At 33.9% G+C, this 10,560-nt stretch overlaps 1 long non-coding RNA gene across 1 annotated transcript in view; it reads right to left on the bottom strand.

Annotated features, from left to right (window-relative positions):
- The window catches only part of LOC112043817 (uncharacterized), a 43,429-nt gene extending 42,029 nt beyond the window's left edge, over positions 1-1,400 (bottom strand). Inside the window, exons 1-2 of the long non-coding RNA XR_008252335.1 lie at positions 448-1,400; positions 149-238 (exon numbers count right to left, since the gene is read on the bottom strand). This is a non-coding gene — a long non-coding RNA (uncharacterized LOC112043817). The remainder of the gene's footprint in view (positions 1-148; positions 239-447) is intronic.
- Between the last annotated feature and the right edge of the window lie 9,160 nt (positions 1,401-10,560).

Here is a 10,560-nt window from a genome sequence, read left to right as displayed (position 1 = left end):
CTGTAAAAATTTTAATAATTGTTTATCCTGATAAAATTAAAATATTGTAAATAATTGTTAAATAAAATAACCTTTAATTTTTAACAATAGAATGATTTTTCGACTATTCAGTTATATTTTATAATTTATTATATTTAATTGTACATACCTGCATCACTAGCAGTTTGAACCTTCGCATATCCGCTTCTATGGTTATATTGCCCCATTGTCCAAAACCGCGATATTGTGTGCAACGTATCTGTAAAGTGATAACGATTAGAAGACTATAATAAAAAAATGTTGATTTAATACTTACTAAACAAAACATAAAAAGGCCAAAGTCAGAAAAAAGTTGATTCATTGTTTTTGCAAGAATTTCTACGAAACTAAAATAATATAAGAGAATAGAAAAATATTTGGGGAAATGTTAACTAAACTTAAAGCAATGCTGAAGTAAAATTTACGCACCTAAATTACGTACGGCACCGTATTTAATAACAATATAATTGTTTCTGACAACTTGTTGAATAGGAAGCCACATTTCTTCACTCTGAAACAAAAGGAAAGATTAATTAAATATTTTTTCAAGACTTGATAATACGTTGGGCTTATTTTAACAACTAGCGGACGCCCGCGACTTCGTCCGCGTGAAATTTAGTTTTTCACAAATCCCACGGGAACCATGGATTTTTCCGGGATGAAAAGTAGCCTATGTGTTAATCCAGAGTAAAATCTATTTTTAATCCAAATTTCAGCAAAATCAGTTTAAAATTGACAAAGTTTCATACAAACTTTCATCCCCTTGGGCGTAGAATTGATCAAAATCCTTTCTTAGCGGATGTCTACGTCATAAAATCTACCTGCATGCCAAATTTCAGCCCGATCTTTCCAATGGTTAGTTCACTTCAGTGATCACTATATCAGTCAGTCACCTTTGAGTTTTATATATTTAGATTGTAAGTGGTACTGGTATAGGGGGTAATCTCTGGATCTACAAAACCGATTTTAAAAATTCTTTCACCAATAGAAAGCTACGTTATTTGTATTTCATTTAAATTTTCTTACTCCGCGTTCTTTCGGGAACAGGAACTACGTGGGTGAAACCGCGGGGCGTCTTTTAGCGGCATTATTGCGTCTTTTAGAAATATTGAATTATCTCCGAAACTATATGACTAATTAACATATTGTAAAAGGCAAATCTTATCTCTATAATATCCTCTTGATTATTAAGCAATATTATTTTGATAAAGATTTAAGCTTAGTTGTGTAAATAATGACGTAAACCTTAGTATAAAATTTAAATAATTTATTAAAGTACAAAAGGTACTATATCTGCTAAAATATAGAAGATAGATATATGCTGCCGCGACTTTTTTTGTAGAAAATAATGTGTTCTGCAAAGTTGTAGTACATTATTTTATTCTTACATCGCGGTGTAAACAAAACTTATTTACATTATTGGAATTTCAGGAAGGATTCCTAATTTTTTAGGGGTAGGGGTAGGGTAGGGGTAGGGTTAGGGTAGGGGTAGGGTAGGGGTAGGATAGTGGTAGGGTAGGGGTAGGGTAGGGGTAGGGTAGGGATAGGGTAGGGTAGGGGTAGGGTAGGGGTAGGGAAGGGGTAGGATAGGGGTAGGGTAGGGGTAGTGGTAGGGTAGGTTTATGGTATAGGGATAGGGTAGGGGTAGGGTACCGGTAGGGTAGTTGTAGGGTAGGGTAGAGGTAGGGTAGGGGTAGGGGTAGGAGTAGGGTACTGTAAGGTAGGGATAGGGAAGAAGTGCAAATAAATAAATTAATAAGTCAAAGCGAAGCTTGAGCGGGGCCGCTAGTTTACTATAAGTATTTACATGTCAAAGTATATTATTTAAAAACAGTTTGGCTAAAACACGCCTAATATTACTAAAATACGAAAATATTTTGAAACAATAATAACTTATAATCAAAAAAGAATACCCGAATTTCAGAGGCTTCGATACCAATATACAGGGTGTGGTCGATTCACGGCGCATGCGTATTTATGTAAGTCCAGCCGAATGTGGAAAGTTATCAAAATTATAAATTTATATACGAAAATTTTTCAAACACTTTTCCACTAGATAAAGCTTGCTGATATTTTGGAAAAATAATCAAAGTGTACCTTGATTTAAAATGCTTTGATACTGCGTAGAAAACAGTCAACTTTCCGCACATGTGTATTTAGGCAAGCCGACTTGAACGAAGAATATTTACTTTAAGTATTTAAATATGAAAAATTAAATTTCTATTTCCATGATGATATTTTGCAAGCTAATAAGACAGTACCTGAAGTTTACATTGTTCGATACGAAAAAAACGATGGACGCTTTTTAGCGCATGCGTACAGAGCTAACGGAGAAAAAAATAAATTAGGAATTTGAAACATTTTGAAAACAGCCTAACAAAACACACTTTTAATTGCAAATGTTTTGGAAAGTTAATAAAAAGGTACCTGGATTTCAGAGGCTTCGAAACCAATACGCAGGGTGTGGTCGATTCACGGCGCATGCGTATTAATGTAAGTCCAGGCGAACGAGGAAAGTTATAAAAAGTATATATTTTTGATATGAAAAGTATTTTTTACTTACACTTTTACACTAGGTACACCTTGCTGATGTTTTGGAAAAATAATCAAAGTGAATCTTGATTTAAGATGCTTTGATACTGCGTTGAGAGCTGTCTTCTTTCCGCGCATGTGTATTTAGGCAAGTCCACGTAACCAAAGGATGTTTATTGTAAGTATTTCGATATGAAAAATTATATTTCGCAAACAACTTTTCACACGACACACCACGATGATAGTTTGCAAGCTTATAAGATGGTATCTGGGTTCTAGATTGATCGATACGAATAAGACGGTGGACGCTTTTTAGCGCATGCGTATTAAGGAGATACCGGACAAAGAAAAAAATTAGTTAAGAATTTGTATTTCAAAAAATATGCTCCAGAAAACAGCCTAACAAAACACTTTTTTAATTGCAAATGTTTTTGAAAAATTATTAAAAGTATCTGGAATTCAGACGCTTCGAAACCGTATACAGGGTGTGGTCGATTCACAGCGCATGCGTATTAATGTATGTCCAGGCAAACAAGAAAAGTTATAGAAAGTATGTTATTTGATATGAAAAATATTATATACAAACATTTTTGCACTATGTACGCCTGGCTGTTTTGGAAAAATAATCAAAGTATACCTTGATTTAAGATGCTTTGATACTGCGTTGAGAGCAGTCTTCTTTCCGCGCATGTGTATTTAGGCAAGTCCACGTAAGCAAAGGATGTTTATTGTAAGTATTTAGATATGAAAAATTATATTTCGCAAAGAACTTTTCACACGACACACCACGATGATGGTTTGCAAGCTTATAAGATTGTATCTGGTATCTGGGTTCTAGATTGATCGATACGGAAAAAATGGTGGACGCTTCAAGGCGCATGCGTATTAAGGAGATACCGGACAAACGGAGAAAAAATAAGTTAAGAATTTGTATATCAAAAAAATATATTCCAGAAAACACCTAACAAAACACGTTTTTAATTGCAAATGTTTTGGAAAAATTATTAAAAGTATCTGAATTTCAGACGCTTCGAAACCGTATACAGGGTGCGGTCGATGCAATGCGCATGCGTATTTATGTATGTCCAGGCAAAAAAGAAAAGTTATAAAAAGTATGTTATTTGATATGAAAAGTATTATACACAAACATTTTTGCACTAGGTACGCCTGGCTGATGTTTTGAAAAAATAATCAAAGTGTATACCTGGATTTAATATGCTTTGATACTGCGTCTAGAGCTGTCTTCTTTCTGTATTTAGGCAAGCCCACGTACCAAAGAATGTTAATTGTAAGTATTTAGATATGAAAAATTATATTTCGCAAACACCTTTTCACACGACACACCATTATGATATTTCGCAAAGTAATAAGAGAGTACTTGGCTTTTAGATTGTTCGATACGAAAAAGATGGTGAACGTTTTTTAGCGCATGCGTATTAAGACGATACCGGACAAACGGAGACCGGAATAAATTAAGAATTTGTTTATCAAAAAATATATATCGAAAACAGACTAAAAAAACACACTTTTAATTGCAAATGTTTTGAGAAGTTTCTTATAAGGTACCTGGATTTCACAGGCTTCAAAACCAATAAACAGGGTGTGGTCGATTCACGGCGCATGCGTATTAATGCAAGTCCTGGCGAATGAGTATAATTATAAGAAGTATATATTTTGATATGAAAAGTATTTTATACAAACACTTTTAAACTAGGTACGCCTGGCTGATGTTTTGGAAAAATAATCAAAGTGTACCTGGATTTAAGATGCTTTGATACTGCGTTGAGAGCTGTCTTCTTTCTGCGCATTTGTATTTAGGCAAGTCCGCGTAAACAAAGAATGTTAATTGTAAGTATTTAGATATGAAAAATTAAATTTCGCAAACACCTATTCACACGACACTTCATGATGATGGTTTGCAAGCTTATAAGATGGTATCTGGGTTCTAGATTGATCGATACGGAAAAGTTGGTGGACGCTTCAAAGCGCATGCGTATTAAGACGATACCGGACAAACGGAGACAGGAATAAATTAAGAATTTGTTTATCAAAAAATATATTTCGGAAAACAGACTAAAAAAACACACTTTTAATTGCAAATGTTTTGGAAAGGTTAATAAAAAGGTACCTGGATTTCAGAGGCTTCGAAACCAATATACAGGGTGTGGTCGATTCACGGCGCATGCGTGTTAATGTAAGTCCAGGTGAACGAGGAAGTTATAAAAAGTATATATTTAGATATGAAAAGTATTTTTTATAACACTTTTAAACTAAGTACATCTTATTGATGTTTTGGAAAAATAATCAAAGTGTACCTGGATTTAAGATGCTTTGATACTGCGTTGAGAGCTGTCTTCTTTCCGCGCATGTGTATTTATTCAAGTCCACGTATGCAAAGGATGTTTATTGTAATGTTTATTGTAACAACTTTTCACACGACACACCACGATGATGGTTTGCAAGCTTATAAGATGGTATCTGGGTTCTAGATTGATCGATACGGAAAAAATGGTGGACGCTTCAAGGCGCATGCGTATTAATGAGAAACCGGACAAACGGAGAAAAAATAAGTTAAGAATTTGTATATCAAAAAATATATTCCAGAAAATACCTAACAAAACACGTTTTTAATTACAAATGTTTTGGAAAAATTATTAAAAGTATCTGAATTTCAGGCGCTTCGAAACCGTATACAGGGTGTGGTCGATGCAAAGCGCATGCGTATTTATGTATGTCCAGGCAAAAAAGAAAAGTTATAAAAAGTATCTTATTTGATATGAAAAGTATTATACACAAACATTTTTGCACTAGGTACGTCTGGCTGATGTTTAGAAAAAATAATCAAAGTGTATACCTGGATTTAATATGCTTTGATACTGCGTCTAGAGCTGTCTTCTTTCTGCGCATGTGTATTTAGTCAAGTCCACGTACCAAAGAATGTTAATTGTAAGTATTTAGATATGAAAAATTATATTTCGCAAACAACTTTTCACACGACACACCATAATGATATTTCGCAAAGTAATAAGAGAGCACTTGGCTTTTAGATTGTTCGATACGAAAAAGATGGTGAACGCTTTTTAGCGCATGCGTATTAAGACGATACCGGACAAACGGAGACCGGAATAAATTAAGAATTTGTTTATCAAAAAATATATATCGGAAAACAGACTAAAAAAACACACTTTTAATTGCAAATGTTTTGAGAAGTTTCTTATAAGGTACCTGGATTTCACAGGCTTCAAAACCAATAAACAGGGTGTGGTCGATTCACGGCGCATGCGTATTAATGCAAGTCCTGGCGAATGAGTATAATTATAAGAAGTATATATTTTGATATGAAAAGTATTTTATACAAACACTTTTAAACTAGGTACGCCTGGCTGATGTTTTGGAAAAATAATCAAAGTGTACCTGGATTTAATATGCTTTGATACTGCGTTGAGAGCTGTCTTCTTTCCGCGCATGTGTATTTAGGCAAGTCCACTTAAGCAAAGGATGTTTATTGTAAGTATTTAGATATGAAAAATTAAATTTCGCAAACACCTATTCACACGACACTTCATGATGATGGTTTGTAAGCTTATAAGATGGTGTCTGGGTTCTAGATTGATCGATACGGAAAAGTTGGTGGACGCTTCAAAGCGCATGCGTATTAAGACGATACCGGACAAACGGAGACAGGAATAAATTAAGAATTTGTTTATCAAAAAATATATTTCGGAAAACAGACTAAAAAAACACACTTTTAATTGCAAATGTTTTGGAAAGGTTAATAAAAAGGTACCTGGATTTCAGAGGCTTCGAAACCAATATACAGGGTGTGGTCGATTCACGGCGCATGCGTGTTAATGTAAGTCCAGGCGAACGAGGAAGTTATAAAAAGTATATATTTAGATATGAAAAGTATTTTTTATAACACTTTTAAACTAAGTACATCTTGTTGATGTTTTAGAAAAATAATCAAAGTCTACCTTGATTTAAGATGCTTTGATACTGCATTGAGAGCTGTCTTCTTTCCGCGCATGTGTATTTATTCAAGTCCACGTATGCAAAGGATGTTTATTGTAACAACTTTTCACACGACACACCACGATGATGGTTTGCAAGCTTATAAGATGGTATCTGGGTTCTAGATTGATCGATACGGAAAAAATGGTGGACGCTTCAAGGCGCATGCGTATTAATGAGAAACCGGACAAACGGAGAAAAAATAAGTTAAGAATTTGTATATCAAAAAATATATTCCAGAAAACACCTAACAAAACACGTTTTTAATTACAAATGTTTTGGAAAAATTATTAAAAGTATCTGAATTTCAGGCGCTTCGAAACCGTATACAGGGTGTGGTCGATGCAAAGCGCATGCGTATTTATGTATGTCCAGGCAAAAAAGAAAAGTTATAAAAAGTATGTTATTTGATATGAAAAATATTATACAGAAACATTTTTGCGCTAGGTACGCCTGGCTGATGTTTTGGAAATATAATCAAAGTGTACCTTGATTTAAGTTGCTTTGATACTGCGTTGAGAGCTGTCTTCTTTCCGCGCATGTGTATTTAGGCAAGTCCACGTAAACAAAGTATGTCTATTGTAAGTATTTAGATATGAAAAATTATATTTCGCAAACACCTTTAAGCACGACACACCATGATAATACTTTGCCACCTAATAACAGAGTACCTAGGTGCTAGATTGTTCGATACGAATAAGACGGTGGACGCTTTTTAGCGCATGCGTATTAAGGAGATACCGGACAAACAGAGAAAAAATAAGTTAAGAATTTGTATATCAAAAAATATATTCCAGAAAACACCTAACAAAACACGTTTTTAATTGCAAATGTTTTGGAAAAATTATTAAAAGTATCTGAATTTCAGACGCTTCGAAACCGTATACAGGGTGTGGTCGATGCAAAGCGCATGCGTATTTATGTATGTCCAGGCAAAAAAGAAAAGTTATAAAAAGTATGTTATTTGATATGAAAAGTATTATACACAAACATTTTTGCACTAGGTACGTCTGGCTGATGTTTTGAAAAAATAATCAAAGTGTATACCTGGATTTAATATGCTTTGATACTGCGTCTAGAGCTGTCTTCTTTCTGCGCATGTGTATTTAGTCAAGTCCACGTGCCAAAGAATGTTAATTGTAAGTATTTAGATATGAAAAATTATATTTCGCAAACACCTTTTCACACGACACACCATAATGATATTTCGCAAAGTAATAAGAGAGTACTTGGCTTTTAGATTGTTCGATACGAAAAAGATGGTGAACGCTTTTTAGCGCATGCGTATTAAGACGATACCGGACAAACGGAGACCGGAATAAATTAAGAATTTGTTTATCAAAAAATATATATCGGAAAACAGACTAAAAAAACACACTTTTAATTGCAAATGTTTTGAGAAGTTTCTTATAAGGTACCTGGATTTCACAGGCTTCAAAACCAATAAACAGGGTGTGGTCGATTCACGGCGCATGCGTATTAATGCAAGTCCTGGCGAATGAGCATAATTATAAGAAGTATATATTTTGATATGAAAAGTATTTTATACAAACACTTTTAAACTAGGTACATCTTGTTGATGTTTTGGAAAAATAATCAAAGTCTACCTTGATTTAAGATGCTTTGATACTGCGTTGAGAGCTGTCTTCTTTCCGCGCATGTGTATTTATTCAAGTCCACGTATGCAAAGGATGTTTATTGTAATGTTTATTGTAACAACTTTTCAGACGACACACCACGATGATGGTTTGCAAGCTTATAAGATGGTATCTGGGTTTTAGATTGATCGATACGGAAAAATGGTGGACGCTTCAAGGCGCATGCGTATTAATGAGAAACCGGACAAACGGAGAAAAAATAAGTTAAGAATTTGTATATCAAAAAATATATTCCAGAAAACACCTAACAAAACACGTTTTTAATTGCAAATGTTTTAGAAAAATTATTAAAAGTATCTGAATTTCAGACGCTTCGAAACCGTATACAGGGTGTGGTCGATGCAAAGCGCATGCGTATTTATGTATGTCCAGGCAAAAAAGAAAAGTTATAAAAAGTATGTTATTTGATATGAAAAGTATTATACACAAACATTTTTGCACTAGGTACGTCTGGCTGATGTTTTGAAAAAATAATCAAAGTGTATACCTGGATTTAATATGCTTTGATACTGCGTCTAGAGCTGTCTTCTTTCTGCGCATGTGTATTTAGTCAAGTCCACGTGCCAAAGAATGTTAATTGTAAGTATTTAGATATGAAAAATTATATTTCGCAAACAACTTTTCACACGACACACCATAATGATATTTCGCAAAGTAATAAGAGAGTACTTGGCTTTTAGATTGTTCGATACGAAAAAGATGGTGAACGCTTTTTAGCGCATGCGTATTAAGACGATACCGGACAAACGGAGACCGGAATAAATTAAGAATTTGTTTATCAAAAAATATATATCGGAAAACAGACTAAAAAAACACACTTTTAATTGCAAATGTTTTGAGAAGTTTCTTATAAGGTACCTGGATTTCACAGGCTTCAAAACCAATAAACAGGGTGTGGTCGATTCACGGCGCATGCGTATTAATGCAAGTCCTGGCGAATGAGTATAATTATAAGAAGTATATATTTTGATATGAAAAGTATTTTATACAAACACTTTTAAACTAGGTACATCTTGTTGATGTTTTGGAAAAATAATCAAAGTCTACCTTGATTTAAGATGCTTTGATACTGCGTTGAGAGCTGTCTTCTTTCCGCGCATGTGTATTTAGGCAAGTCCACGTACACAAAGAATGTTTATTGTAAGTATTTAGATATGAAAAATTATATTTCGCAAACAACTTTTCACACGACACACCATAATGATATTTCACAAAGTAATTAGAGAGTACTTGGCTTTTAGATTGTTCGATACGAAAAAGATGGTGAACGCTTTTTAGCGCATGCGTATTAAGGAGATACCGGACAAAGAAAAAAATTAGTTAAGAATGTGTATATTAAAAAAATATGCTCCAGAAAACAGCCTAACAAAACACTTTTTTAATTGCAAATGTTTTTGAAAAATTATTAACAGTATCTGGATTTCAGAGGCTTCGAAACCAATAAACAGGGTGTGGTCGATTCACGACGCATGCGTATTAATGCAAGTCCTGGCGAATGAGTATAATTATAAGAAGTATATATTTTGATATGAAAAGTATTTTATACAAACACTTTTAAAGTAGATACATCTTGTTGATGTTTTGGAAAAATAGTCAAAGTGTACCTTGATTTAAGATGCTTTGATACTGCGTTGAGAGCTGTCTTCTTTCCGCGCATGTGTATTTAGGCAAGTCCACGTACACAAAGAATGTTTATTGTAAGTATTTAGATATGAAAAATTATATTTCGCAAACAACTTTTCACACGACACACCATAATGATATTTCACAAAGTAATAAGAGAGTACTTGGCTTTTAGATTGTTCGATACGAAAAAGATGGTGAACGCTTTTTAGCGCATGCGTATTAAGGAGATACCGGACAAAGAAAAAAATTAGTTAAGAATTTGTATTTCAAAAAATATGCTCCAGAAAACAGCCTAACAAAACACTTTTTTATTTGCAAATGTTTTTGAAAAATTATTAAAAGTATCTGGAATTCAGACGCTTCGAAACCGTATACAGGGTGTGGTCGATTCACAGCGCATGCGTATTAATGTATGTCCAGGCAAACAAGAAAAGATATAGTAAGTATGTTATTTGATATGAAAAAATATTATATACAAACATTTTTGCACTATGTACGCCTGGCTGTTTTGGAAAAATAATCAAAGTATACCTTGATTTAAGATGCTTTGATACTGCGTTTGAGAGCTATCTTCTTTCCGCGCATGTGTATTTAGGCAAGTCCACGTAAGCAAAGGATGTTTATTGTAAGTATTTAGATATGAAAAATTATATTTCGCAAAGAACTTTTCACACGGACACACCACGATGATGGTTTGCAAGCTTATAAGATGGTA

This window comes from Bicyclus anynana, chromosome Z (assembly GCF_947172395.1).
Source record: "Bicyclus anynana chromosome Z, ilBicAnyn1.1, whole genome shotgun sequence".
In the NCBI taxonomy this organism is placed as follows: domain Eukaryota; kingdom Metazoa; phylum Arthropoda; class Insecta; order Lepidoptera; family Nymphalidae; genus Bicyclus; species Bicyclus anynana.
The sequence above is the reverse complement of the archived record's forward strand: the minus strand, read 5'-3'. Positions and strand labels throughout refer to the sequence as shown.